The sequence below is a fragment of the Monodelphis domestica genome, chromosome 1 (assembly GCF_027887165.1).
Source record: "Monodelphis domestica isolate mMonDom1 chromosome 1, mMonDom1.pri, whole genome shotgun sequence".
NCBI lineage: Eukaryota > Metazoa > Chordata > Mammalia > Didelphimorphia > Didelphidae > Monodelphis > Monodelphis domestica.
In genome coordinates this window covers 22,873,786-22,888,092 of record NC_077227.1, presented here as the reverse complement: position 1 = coordinate 22,888,092, position 14,307 = coordinate 22,873,786, and positions in this window count along the sequence as shown.

Below are 14,307 nucleotides of genomic sequence, written 5' to 3'. Positions count from 1 at the left end.
ACCAAGTGGTAGAGTCAAGATTTGGACCTGGATCCTCTCCGCGCCTCCTCTCTACCCTGCTGGCTCTCACGTTCTCAGGGATCTAGCCTTGCCTCTTTTTGCCTTATTAAGTCCCCCAGTCCCCCCAGGCTTTGGCAAGGCTCCGTTCCATTGTCTCTGGCCTCAGATGCCTTCTGCCATGAGACTTTTTTTCCTCCCTCCAAGTCCTTACCCACATTCTTTCAACATCTTAATTGTTTCATCTCCAGGGGGGAGGGTGCCTCGTGGAATTCCTCCATACTGCTAGACTCCCTCTGCTGGAGTCTTCGGTCCTAAGTTTCTGATCTTTGGATCTACCAGTTAGCTGAGGCAGTGGAAAGAAGGCTAGATTAAAGTCAGAGGATGTGGCTCTGCTACTAATGACCTCCATGATCTTGAGGAAAACCACTCACCCTTTATGGATCACGGTTTTCTCATCTATAAAATGGGAGGAGTTGGACCCGATAATCTTGGAAATCTCTTCTAAATCTCATGATCTTGGGGTGCGTGTGTGTGTGTGTGTGTGTGTGTGTGTGTGTGTGTGTGTGTGTGTGGGCACAGAGCCATGGCTCACTTCCTATAAGGTCTCTTATCCAACAATTCCAAGCACTGGAACCAAGCCAGATGGAGGCAAAAGAGACTCGAGCATCCTAAAAAGTGGTCACCAAAGCACATGTATTTTACTCAGGATCCTTGCCCAGGAATGGGGAGGATTTGCATTCAGCCATTGGCACTGTCCAGCCCAGTTTCCTGGCACCCATTGGCATAAGAACTGGTCAGAAGCCACAGTTCTGCCCTGTTATCATGGGACAAAAGGAGGAAAATTGATCTGTGTCAGGTTACTGACTACAAGACTTGAAGATATCAGAGGGCAGAGATTGTCATTGATGAATTATAAATCTGACAGGTCTGCACATCAGTCTAACAGCTAACTTGGCCAACTTCCTTTTCCCTGGATGTGATATTCTATTTCCTGCCTCGGTGCTTTTGCAAAGGCTGTGCTCCTTGCCTGGAACATCCTCTCTACTTCACTGTGCCTCTTAGAACTTTCCAGGGCCATCTCCTAGGTGGATGAGAACCCTTTCCTGATTGCCCCAATTGGGAATGCTTCCCCTCAGCCTAACAATTTCATATTTATTTTGTATATTGTGATATTTACTGTTTATTGTATTTCTTTTTTACATGTTGTTTCATTCTAGCAGTCCTTGAGAGCTAGGATTGTTTCATGTTTGTTTTCATATCCCCAACAACTATTAGAGTTCTTATTGAATGAATGAATTAATGGTTAGCATTTTAAATTTAAATAAAATTTATTTATTTTAAAAAAATTAAAAAAATTAAATTTAAATAAAAAATACATTATTATATTTTAATCTAAAAGTAGGACTTGCAGGTGGAATCATTCTCATTTTATTATTTTTATTTTTTAAACCCCTACCTTCCATCTTGGAGGAGTCAATACTGTATATTGGCTCCAAGGTAGAAGAGTGGTAAGGTTTAGGCAATGGGGGTTAAGTGACTTGACCAGGGTCACACAGCTGGGAAGTGCCTGAGGCCAGATTTGAACCTAGGACCTTCCTTCTCTAGGTTTGGCTCTCAATCCACTGAGCTACCCAGCTGCCCCCAAATCATTCTAATTTTAAAGATGAGGGAATAGGTTCAGATGGTATCAGTGATTACCCAGGGTTCTGTAGCCTAAAGGTGTCAGAGACAGGGTTCAAAACCGAGTCTCCCTGACTCCAAGTCCACATATTTGTAAAATCAATAAATGAGTGAATAACCATAGCCTCGTAGCCGAGTTAACCAGTCTAGACACACGTGCATGTGAGTGCTTCCCAAATGTTCTTTGGTGGTCATTGTCTGCTCCTTTCCCAAGTAAGGTCTCCGTAGAAGAAAAGCCAAGGTACCATGCTGGGCACCAAAGCATAACCAAAGGACATATCCCTTTACCAAGTTCTGTGAGGGCTTGAGCTTCCCAACTCCAGTCTACCATCCAATCCAATCTAGTCCAACAAGGATCTAAAAAATCATTTTCTATGTGCCAGGTGCTATGCTTTAGAGATAAAGTCAAAAACCCAAACCCAGTCCTGATCCTGCCCTCAAGGTGCTCCCATTATTGAAGGGATACAACATATAACATGAAGAGAAATATAGAACTAATCCATTGATAAAAAGGGAGAGAACACTACCACCAGGGGGATGAAGAAAGGCCCCACGTAGGAGGTGGCATTGATTTGAACCGTGAAGGAAACAGAGTTCTGAGGAGCTGAGGTGAGGTAGGGGGCATTCTGGTCCTCCCGCCATGTGCAGAGGAAGGATGGTGGCATGTCAGTTTCCCAGTGGGCACATCAGTTAACTGCTAAATGAAGCTCCCCATTGAGTTTGTTTATGGCAATCAATCAGATCATCAATTTCTTGCCTGCACTCTAAGAATGGCACTTCTGTTAATAATGGAAGGAGGTGGTAGAAATTCACAGCTGTGGAGTCTGAGAATAGAGGGCATCTCTATTTTTCAACAGTGCCGTCTTAGAAACCCCATCATAAGTAGATCAAATAAATTGGATTACATTTTTTCATAGGAACAATGTTATAATTAGTCTTGCATTTCTGATCAAAGGCTTATTAGCATGACATAAATCATGGCTATGATGAATGATTAGAGAGAGAGTTAGTGTAGCATAGTAGACAGCATGCTGAACTTGGAGTCAAGAAGACCTGAGATCAAATCCTTCTTCTGAAACCAATTAGTCATGTGACGTTGGGCCAATCATCTCTCCAAGCCTTAGTTTTCTCATCTGTAAAATGGAGGGTTAGACGTGATGACCTCTAAGGTCCCTTCCAACTCTATCTCTATGATCCTAGGAATCAAGATCTAGAAATCTCAGTCATCAGCTAAAATACTAATATTTTTCAATACTTGTAAAATGAATGCAAAAGTGCTATATCCACTGATTGTTTGGAGAAGCTAAAAAGACTCTAAAAAGTGGAGATGGCACCTAATATGTCAGTGAATCCATGATTGAACCAGATACGGATATTCCAACCATCGGGATAGACTTTCTCATCCTGTGTGGTCCTCCTCTCTGGCTGCCCATGGATCCATCGTGGATGATGCACCAATGTGAGGCCGCCTGGGTACCTCTAAGCACTTTATACCTTTGAGAGCTGTCTGGGGTGTACAGAGGTTAAGTGACTTCCTCAGCATCTCATAGCCTGAAAATGTGGGAGGGGAGACTCAAATCCAGGTCTTTCTGACTCCAAGATCACTTCTTTCTTCACTGTGTCACATTGTCTCTCCTACACTTTGCTTCTTCATAGTCCATATTTACTTATCTTTGCCAGCAGTTATAACAATGGTCTTTTTGGGTGCAGAGTTTTAAAGCCTGCCCCCCACCCCCTTTTTAAAAAAAAAAAGCCCTCACCTTCCATCTTGGAATCAATATTGTGTATTGGTTCCAAGGCAGAAGAGAGGTAAGGGCTAGGCGATGGGGGTCAAGTGACTTGCCCAGGGTCACCCAGCTGGGAAGTGTCTGAGGCCAGATTTGAATCCAGGACCTCCCGTCTCTAGGCTTGGCTCTCCATCCACTGAGCCACCCAGCTGCCTCTAAAGCCTGCCTTTTTAAAGAACCAGAAAGAGAGAATGAGTTCTAAAGTTACTTGATTGACTTTTTTTTTAAACCTTTACTTTCTGTTTTAGAATACTAAATATCTGTTCTAAGGCAGAAGATCAATAAGAGCTACACAACTGAGATTAAATTACTGGCACAAGATCACACAGTCTGGAAGTGTCAGAGATCACAATTGAACCCAAGTCCTCCCAACTTCAGGCCTGGAGCTCTCTACACTGTACAATCTGCCTGTCCCCTTCATTGCCTTTTGAACTGGACAGAGCCCTGGATTTGACAAGAAGACCTGACTTTAAATTCCTTCTCTGCTCCTTGTCTAACTTTGGGCAAATCAATTCACTTTTCCAAACCTCAGTTTCCTTATTTGTCAAATGAGGGTATTCAATTCAACTGGTTGATCTTGAAGGTCCCTTTTAATTCTAGATCCGAAGTGGTTTCTTTTTGCTTTTTTTTTTTGTGGGAGTGAGTGGAAGAGCTACGCTTGTCTGATTTGCCTGAAGTTGAATGCATTCGGGAGTAGAGTGTCAGCTCCCAGAGGGCAAGGGAGCCCTTCCATCTTTGTTTTTGCCTCTCATCTCCTAGTGCATAAACTCGCTTACCCAGAGTGGATGATTGCTCACTATTTGTGGACTTTACTGAATTGATACTCAAAGCATGCACAGCTAGCAACCTTCCAATGAATAACTTCTGCTTGCAATTGAAAATTCCACGTCCTTCACTCCCTTCTTGCAGCGGCCCTTCACATTCCTTTAATGCTATTTTTCTCCGCTGCAGGTTGGCCTTACCTAATGTACAAAGAAATTGTGCTGTATATTTTCATGTAATTTGATTTTGGAATTCAGCCTGAAACAGGCGAAGCCAGTGAGAAGTAGCTCTTGCTGATACAGCATCAAGGGAGAGGAGGCATGAAAATGCAAGGTTGCGGAAGGCAGACACCGGCTTACATGAAAACTGCAATGAGGCAGAATTGAACCAAACTGGCCATTAACGAGTTGGTTTTTTTTTAATCGAGAGAGGGAGGGATGCAGATTACTTCAATAATGTAGAAGTCCACAAAGCTTGCTCTTGCAGTTTCCTCTATGATAATTCAGTAGATATCTTATTTTCTTATTTCCTGCCTCAGTTTACCCCACTTAATGACCCCTGCCCTCCCATTTCCTAGAATTGTTCCAGTTGATTGTAAACTCCTTGAGGACAGGGTCTCTTTCCTATTGTACTCATCTTCTCAGTATCTGGAATATTTTGGTCCTGACATGATTTGACTGGTGTAGTGAATTCCCAGCACCCAAATTCCCTCTACTATTCAATCAATCAAAAATAATTTGTTGTCCTTGCTCAATCTTATCGTACTCTCTGTGACTATTTGGGGTTTTCATGGCAAAGATACTGGAGTGGTTGACTGCTTCCTTCTCTAGGTCATTTACAGATGAAGAAACTAAAGCAAATAGGGTTAAGTGACTTGCCCAAGGTCATCCAACTAGTAAGTGGCTTAGGCTAGATTTGAACTCAGGAAGATGAGTCTTCCTGACTCTGGCCAGGTGCTCCATTGCACCACCTAGCTGCTCTTAAAAAAAAAAAAAAACTACTAAGGGGGGCAGCTGGGTGGCTCAGTGGATTGAGAGCCAGTCCTAGAGACAGGAGGTTCTAGGTTCAAATCTGGCCTCAGACACTTCCCAGCTGTGTGACCCAATGGGAAAGTCACTTGACCCCCATTGCCTAGCCCTTACCACTCTTCTGCCTTGGAGCCAATACACAGTATTGACTCCAAGACGGAAGGTAAGGGTTTAAAAAAAAAAACAAAACTACTAAATACTTATTATGTTCCAAATGTTCAATGGATATAAGGAAAGATAAACACAGTCTCTGCCCTCAAGGAACTCATATTTGAACCCTATGGAAACAACAGGCAAATAGCTGTGTACTTACTTATTAGCTAGATGCAGAATCAGTGAGAGAGAAGCTTAGTAGGGAAGGCACCGAAGAAGGTCAGATTGGAGTTTGAGGCTTAAAAGAAGGCAGCTGCAGATTGGCTACTATTCTAGGATTTGTAGGTTTAGAGGATTCTGGGAGACATTGAGAAGTGGAGTGACTTGTCCAAAGTCACACAGTCAGCAGGTCTTGGCATTAGGTCTCTCTTGGTTTGAGGTTGGACCTTTTTCTACTCTATCTGATGTCTTTTGACTTTGTACAAAGCAAGTGCTTAATAAAATGCTTCTTGGATTGGAGTGGATGCATAAGCATGTAATCTTGACCTGTTCCAGATCAGACGTTCCGTCAAGGCAGATACTATCTGCCCTAATGACTATCCTAACCCTGTTTGGCCCGAGTGCCTGCTGTATAAAGGTTCAGCTTTGGAGACTCTCATTGGAGACACCCCATTGGAGAATTCTTTAGTGTTGACCCCTTTAGTGAATCCTTCTATGTCGTTTTGTTTAGAATTGAATTGAAGTGGGAAAAGCTGATCGTTTCAAGCTTGTAACTCTTGCTCTTTTGGAGCACTAGGAACTGCATCAATTTGGCAAGTTAATTGAACTTATCCTTTTACTTCCTCTTGGATAGCGGGTCCTCCAGTTGGATTAAAGTCAAAGAAGTGAGTGGCAGATTCCAGGTTGGGCCATACCACTGGAAGCTGTCACACTACCCTGAGAGTTGTCAGACTGCCTGGAATGGCTAGCTACCACTGACCCTTTCACCATTCCATGGAAGACAACTAGCTCCCATATGGTGCAGGTAAGAGCCACGATGAGGATTTGGAAAGTTGAGCTGAGAAGAGCGAAGATCCCTAGTGAATGCCTTTCTCGCCAACGGAATTGGCCAACCTAGCTCTGAGTAAGACTCCTTCCTTGGATCAGAGTTGGTCCTAGAACAAGAGTCCTGTTCTGTGGACCTAGCTCATACAGGTCGCACTCAGTGGTTAGAATTGCACGTCTAGGAGAATGAGAAAACCAGTTGGTGACCAGGAGTTAACAACTATGACAAGAAACCTTCCCGGAAATGTCTGAAAGTCATTAAGGAGTAAATGCAATTTCATTTGAGGAGATTATTTAAAAAATTAAATGTTATTGTGTTTTCATCTTCTAAAGTAAAACAGACTTCCTCATTAGGCATGTCAAAAACTTTCAACATTTCCTCAGAAGCAGCCATCCACCAGGAGGTGGCTGGCAGGTCTTATGAGTTCACAGGAGTCACAGTTGATCATTGTGTTGATCAGAGTTCCCATGTCTTTTACAGTTGTCTTTACGATATTGTCGTGATGATATAAATTGTTCTCCTGGTTCTGCTCATCTGGCTATGCATCAGTTCATACAAATCCAACTATGTTTCTCTGAAACTATCCCTTTCGCCAGAGTGAACACAATAGTCTTCATCATATTTATAAACCATAACTTGCTCAGCCGTTTCCCCATTAAGAAACATTCTTCCCCCCCTTAATTTCCATTTTTTTTTTGCCACTGCAGAAAAAGCCATAACTACTTTTGTTCATATGAGTCCTTCCGTCTTTCTTTGGAATTCTTTGGACTTCTCTCAGAATTCTTTTGAACTTTGGAGGGATAGACCCAGTTATTGGTTTCTCTGGATCAAATGGTAGGCCCAGTTTGATAGTTTTGGGGGCAGAATTCCAAACTGCTTTCCAGAATGGTTGGACCAGTTCCCAACTTCACCAACCATGCATTCATATTTTATTGCATTTTATTTAGATTGTTTTTCTACAGACTCTCCAGCATTTGCCATTTTCCTTTTCGGTTAAGTTTGTTCTAATGGGTGTGAGGTGAAACTGGAGAAATTCATTTAGATCCTCCATATTTTTAAGTGTCTACACTTATTAACGTTATGCTAAGGATCGGCAGAAATAAAGAAAAACTAACGACATTGGTTCCTGCCTTCAGGGAGCTTACATTTTGCTGAAAGAAAGAATGGGTGCAAGGTTAAGTGAGTACAAAATCTATCGAAAGTGAGTGCAAAATAACGTTGGGTGTTTGATATCTGACATTGATAACCATGTCAGAAACGTCCTCCTCTAGAGGGTGGCACCTGAGCTGGGCACTGACCAGGGCTAGAGTATCCAAGACATGAGGAGCAGGAGGGAAAGAGGGGCAACTCTGAGATTTTGCACAAACACAAAGCAAGAATGGAAATGCCGGGCACAGGGAATCTAACGACAACATCTGGAAGGCATGGACTATGTTTGCCTGCATTTAGAGTAGGAAAGTGGAATCCTCCAAGGAAGTTTCAGTGATGCTCCCTGTATGAACAGACTGTAGCTTAGAGGACTGACACATGTCAGAAGGCATTTCCTACATAAAATGAAATTGGGATGGACGAGGGCCGTTCTCTACTTCCCACTGAGACAGGCATTAATCTGTCTGATAAAAACTACATTTCCTATGAAGTGGGTCAAGATTTCCAGTTCCCTTGAGACGCCATGTTGGCAGAGCAGGAATTGTCATAGGATCATAGTTTTAGAGTTTGAAGAGAACTCAGAAGTCATCTTGTTCTTCCCCTTTCGTTTTACAGATGAGGAAACGGAGCCCAAGGGAGGTGATGGACTTGGCCACGATCAAGTAGGAGTAAGTGTTGGACTGAGATTTGAGCCAGATGACGAGAGATGGACTCCTTGTGGCCAAGAGCAGGTGAGCAGAGAGAGTGTCAGCAGAGCTGGGAGGAACTGAGGTAGCCGAACCTGAAGGGAAGACAGATCTAAAGCCCACAGAGGGCTTTAAATGCCATTGATTTATCCCTAATGGCAGGAATGAACCAATGACAATTCTTGGACAAGGGTGACATAATTGGATGTATGCCATAGGAAGAGTAAATTGTCAACTGTGTGGAGGAGGTGGGATAGGAAAGGAGACATGTGGCAAGCATGGAGACCAATTAGAAGATTTCTGCAATAGCCCAGGGGTAAAGCAAGGAGGGCTTGAAATAGAGAAGTGGCCATGTAGGTGAAAAGAAAGAGTGTAATAGTATTAAGAGACAGTGAAAGTAGAATGACAAGAATTAATAACTGATTAGAGATGGGGGATTTGAACACAAAGCCTGGGATACTCATGTCCTATTGCTTCAGACAGAGGAAGCATATTGTGGAAGGGAATGATAGGTGAAGGTAGGATGAATTGTCTGCAATTTGTCTAACATAATGTTCTGTCCTGCTAGCTCTTTAATTGTTTTGCCTCCTTCTCACTGTTATATATATCCAGGTTGCTATGAACTCTACCCAGCCCACCAGTCTCATATTTTGCAGCCGACTTTAATACATCTCCTCCTGGTCATTGCAGAGTCTCAGAAGAACCAAATGATATGGAGTCTTAGTCGAATTAGTAGGTGCCGCCCTTCCTCCTTTCCCTTCCTATATTGATAGCTAGCTGAAAGAGCAGATTACATGAAGATGCTGCAGACCCACTATACAAGAGCAGTGGGTTTGGGGACACCCCATCAGGCATGAGAAGGACCCTGAAAACCACTTGGCTGAATTGGGCCAACGTCTCCGAATCCTGGTTCCATCACTCTTCCTGTGGTATCATATTGCCTCCACTTAGTTTCAGTGTCTTAAATTTCTGGGACACTGGAAAGTGGCCATGAGGAGTTACCCTACTCTTGGCTTTTCTCAAGAAGTGTGGTATGGTGTACCTGGCTAGGATGAAGTCCTTGAGGCAAAGTATTTGTTTCAGTTCCCCTCTTTGCATCTCTATTTCCTCCTCTTTGAGAGGGTTGGACACGATCATCTTTAAGGGAGGCAGTGCAACTCAGTGGAAGAGGTTGGGTTTGGTTTTGAGGATCTTTGAGCATGCACCAAAGAGTGAGATCACGGATGTAGAAGTGGAAGCAGCCCTATGTGTATTCTGGTCCAATCCCTTCATTCAGTAGATGAGCCCCGAGGCCCCAAGATCTTGGGGAACTTGCTCAGGGTATAATCAACCTCAGAGGCAGAATTTGGCTTTAAGTCTCTGACTTCAGAGCCAATAACCTTTCCACTGTTCCACATGCTAGTTCAAATACTGGCTTTGGCACTTACTGCCTTTGTGGCCTTAGATAACTCACTTCCTCATTCTAGAATTCTATTTCCCATCTGTAAAAAGGAGGTGAGGGTGAACTGGAGGGTTTCCAAGGTTCATTCTAGTGCCAATCCTTTGATCCTATGGTCTTTTCCAATTCTAACATTAGCATCATAGATGAGAGCTAAAAAGTCCATTTCATTGATGAAGAAACTAAGGCTCCCAGAGATTAAATGACTTTTCTTTTTTACCATTTTTGACTCTACTTCTTCCAATTCTGTCAAGGTAATGGGACACCTCAGGGATGGAGTAAGAATCTGAACAGAGAAGCCCCTGGGCTTTGGGAGGCTGTTTCATCTTCAGTCTAACATCCCCTTTGTAAACAATGTCAGCTTTAATAAACATCTTTACCTTCAGTCGTGTTGGCTTCAGGATAATAAGACAACCCTCAAATGTGGTGGAGGTAAATTGCTCATTAACAATTCATTTCAGTTGGTTAAAGAGAGTCATTTTAACTTCCTTTAATTGACTCTGCAGCCATAAAGATGCCTCTTTTACATTATGTCCCTTCTCCCCTCCAGGATATTAATCAACCCCCAGGAAAGGCAAAAACAAAAACAACCCCCCCCCCCCAACTCTTCTTAGCCAATAGCGTGGAAGAATTCCAGCCTGAATATAGTCTTCTGCCCCCACAATGGAAATCCTAAATCTTGGCTGGAATCATCCAATAGGTATTTATTTTGGGCCCCACATGACACAGGATCAAGAATTCCACTGGCCACAGAGACAAATTTCTTACATTGGACCCTTGAAAAAATAGGCTTGGGTGACTTGATCGATTTTTCCTTCCTCTCCTTTTTTTTAGCATCTTTTTGTGGCAGGATATGGGTGACAGAAGGTACTGTGGGTGGATTTTTAAACAGATAATCCCTAGTAGAATATAATCTGTCCCTTAGAAGATAGATTATATTTATTCAGCTTGGCCCCAGAGGTCCGAAAAAGGAACAATGGGGGAAAAATTGCAAGAAGGTAAATTTGGGGTTGATGCCAGGAGAAATTTCATTAACAACAACTGGTGCCAGCTACCCTGAAGTGGTGTGGACTGCTTCGGGAAATAAGGCCTCACTGGAGGTCTTTGAAGGAAGTCCAGTGGAACCCTTGTTGGGGACACTTCTGGTTATAGGTTAGACCAAACGAGGTCTCCTTTAACAGTGAAATCCTGTGATTCCTTGGGGACAGGAGATGTGTCATTTCTGCCTGTGTATTCCCAACGTTCGGTGCATAGTAGACCCTTAATAAAGGTTGGACTGAATTGTAGTGTTAATTCCAGTTCTTGCCCTCTGTTAATTATCTCCACTTTTTCTGTACGGTGATGTATGGGTATTCCAGGAGCTCTAGAACCTCTGGTGTGAGGGCTTGTTAAGCCCCTTTTGGGGCTGTTCATTCTTTGGTGTCCACCTTTCACCCAATTCTCACTAGTGGCTCCAAGAAGATGTAGCCTGAACAGTGGCCACATCCCAATATCCATCTTGGCAGATGGGCTAAACCATGCCGAGGGTCACTGACAGGCCTCAAACGCAGTGACTTGGGGAGATGTCTACTCCACGAATAGAAAGACTTGCCTTGGCAGATGAGGATAATTCTTTCCAATGGCCTTGAAGGCAGCTGAAACAGGTGCTGTAGAGCACTTGGAACTTGGTCAGACACTGAAGAAGCCAATACCAGGCCATCAGCAGCCATCCTGACTTCTGTCTCATCACTAGATTTTGATGACTCTGGAAGAGAGAGTGAGGCTGATGACTGAGCAACTCTGGCTCATGTAAATCCATTTCACGAACTAGTCAAGACATCATCCTGTGATGGCAAAGTCCTCTTCAAAAACCATCGACAAACAACAATTTATCCTTTAGGTAGTTTGCCTGATATATATTTGTTTTCTCATTGTCTCCTCCGTTAGACTGTAAGCTCCTTGTGGGACTGTCTTTCACTCCTTTGGTATTCCCAGTTTAGCACAGTGTTTGGCACTTAGTGGGTGCTTAATAAAGTTGATCCATTGGAAATTTTGACTGTGCTCAAGAAGCTCTGTTTCCCCTACCTCCTCGGTGGTTGCGATTTAATGGTTTAAAAGGAAAGGCTTCAGATGTAGGACCTAGACCCAAGCAGCCTAGGAACAGATTGGGAGGGATGGAAGGAGTCTTGAACTTCTCGGCTTTCTTCTGGATTGCCTTCTCCAAGCCTGACTCAGTGAGTATGTTTATCTAAGTTGATTTTTCCCATTCTTTATCTTAAATTTTTAAATCTACCTATTTGTCAAGAGTTATAAAATCGATTTGTGTTGGATGTTTTTTCTCTAATTCATTTCTTCTGCTGTCCAGCTACACCAATCAGCCATCTTTGAAATGGAAGATCTTTCCTGACAATAACCATGTTGGAAGTTTTTGATATATTGAAATTACAAATTGAGCCTGATTCTTACCTCATTACTTTACCTTTCCTTAAAATTCCCTCCAATTAAATGGAAGCCAAAGAAAACGGACATTTCTAAATAAATGTCTGGGGCTGTTTAATTGGGGAAAAGAATGGATGGATGGGAAAAAGGGATCCTCCTTCTTCTGGTAGTGAGCACAATAGGCTGGTCAGAAGACCTGGTTTCAAATCTTGATTCTGTGTAAGCTTGGGCAAACCACTTTAATCTCTTTTCCTTTCTGGGACTTGGTCTTCTTATCTACAAAATAGAAGGCTGTAAGGGATGCTCTCTAAAGTTGTGTGCTAGCCCGGAGTCAAATGAAACAATGTGTTTCTTGCATGGATCCAATGGATGGATGGCTCAAAGAAGACAGTGTTAGGACTAGAGTCCAGAAGATGAGTTCAAATTCAGCTTCAGATACTTCCTAGTTGTGTGACCTTGGGAAAATCCCTTAATGTTTCTCTGACTTGGTTTCTTCATTTGTAAAATGTGGGACTCAATGGCCCTTAAGATCCTTTCAGGCTCCAATTCTTTGATACTACTATAGTCCTGCTACATTTGTGTCACTCTAGAGGGCTCCCTGTATGTACACATATAGTAATGACCCTATAATAGCTAGCATTTAAATAAAGACTTAGGTTTACTTTGCATGTGTTGTCTCATTTGATTTAACAACCATGGGAGGTAGGGTACTATTATTAGTCTCATCTTATAGTTGAGGAAAGAGACAGAGAACCACTAAGTGCCTTGCCTAGTGTCACACTGCTAGTATGTGTCTGAGGCAGAATTCAAACTCAGATCTTCCTGACTCCAAATTCATTGCATCCTAGCCACCTGTAGAAGAGTTGGTTTGGAACCTGAACAAGGGGCATGAAGGGAGACGAGAATGCATCCTGGCCTCTTCCAGGACCATTGCTAGAGATCACGAGCAGCCAAAGGCTTCTGGGTACTCCTCCTTCATAGCTTCCCTGTTAGTACCACTGTGAGGATTGGGACAAAGGGGATTGGCCATTGATCCAGGAAGAATCTGCTCAATAGAAGCCTTTTGGAGCTCTCTTTCCATCTGCCAGGCATGGACTGATTTCAAGACTCTCCTTACTTTGGACTTTCCGTGAGAGTAGGGAAGCAAGTCAGCAACCAGAAGAGTTCAGAAGAGGAACAAGGGTGGCTACCACTTCCTCTTGGCGCAGTCACCGATGATTTCCTGAAGCAGAGGGGAGAAAAAGGATCAGAACATCTGTAGGAAAGATGGGTCCATCGAAGCAAGCAGAGCAGAGACAAAACCCAGAGTCGATACTCTTTTTGCTGTCTCATGGACCTTCTCATTGGATGTCTTCAAGCAAATGCCAGATAGCCACCAGGTAGGAAAGTGGATTTCTTTTGGGGTGGTAGTGGTAGTGGACGTGGTCGTGGTAATGGGCTAGGTTTGATGGCTACTGAGATTCTTTCAGACTGCAGATTCTGTGAAAGATCAGTGTGCCTTCTAGAGCCTGGGAATGAATAGTACCTGGATTTGCCCTTTCCCTTCTCCCACTCTTGATGACAGGATTAAAAACATTTGTCGCATTTTTCAAAACTACCGTCTCCCAATTAAGTTCGGAAAATACTGTGAGTTGGTTGTACCTGTCTTCACGTTCCACTGAAGTGGGAGAATAGTGCAAATAACCTCCCAGGGGCATGTTTTCTTTCAGGCAAAGGAAGTGAGTATGCAATTTCATAAATGAATAACGTGCTGTACTAACATTTATTATTACATTTGTTAACCCCTTTTTAATTTCTTCCATCTTAGAATCAATGCTGTGTATTGGTTCCAAGGCAGAAGAGTGGTAAGGGCTAGGCAATGGGGGTGAAGTGACTTGCCCAGGTTCACACAGCTAGGAAGTATCTGGGGCCAGATTTGAACCCAGGACCTCCCATCTCTAGGCCTGGCTCTCAATCCACTGTTGCCCCAACTTGTTTTAATTTTGATGGATTGGAGGAAGGTTGTAGAAGAGGAAATGAATCTGGTTCACCGTGTACCATTTAAGGCACATTTTGGACAGAAGAAAGAGAGAGAAGATTCTGTGAAGGACAACCTTTGAGAAGAAATAATCCATATTTAGTTGTCAGAAAGGAGAGAATTGAAAAAAGAAGTCCCTTTTTCTCCTGCTGGTGGAAAACAGTTCAAGTTATTTCTCAATGTCATTTAATTCATTTTCAGATG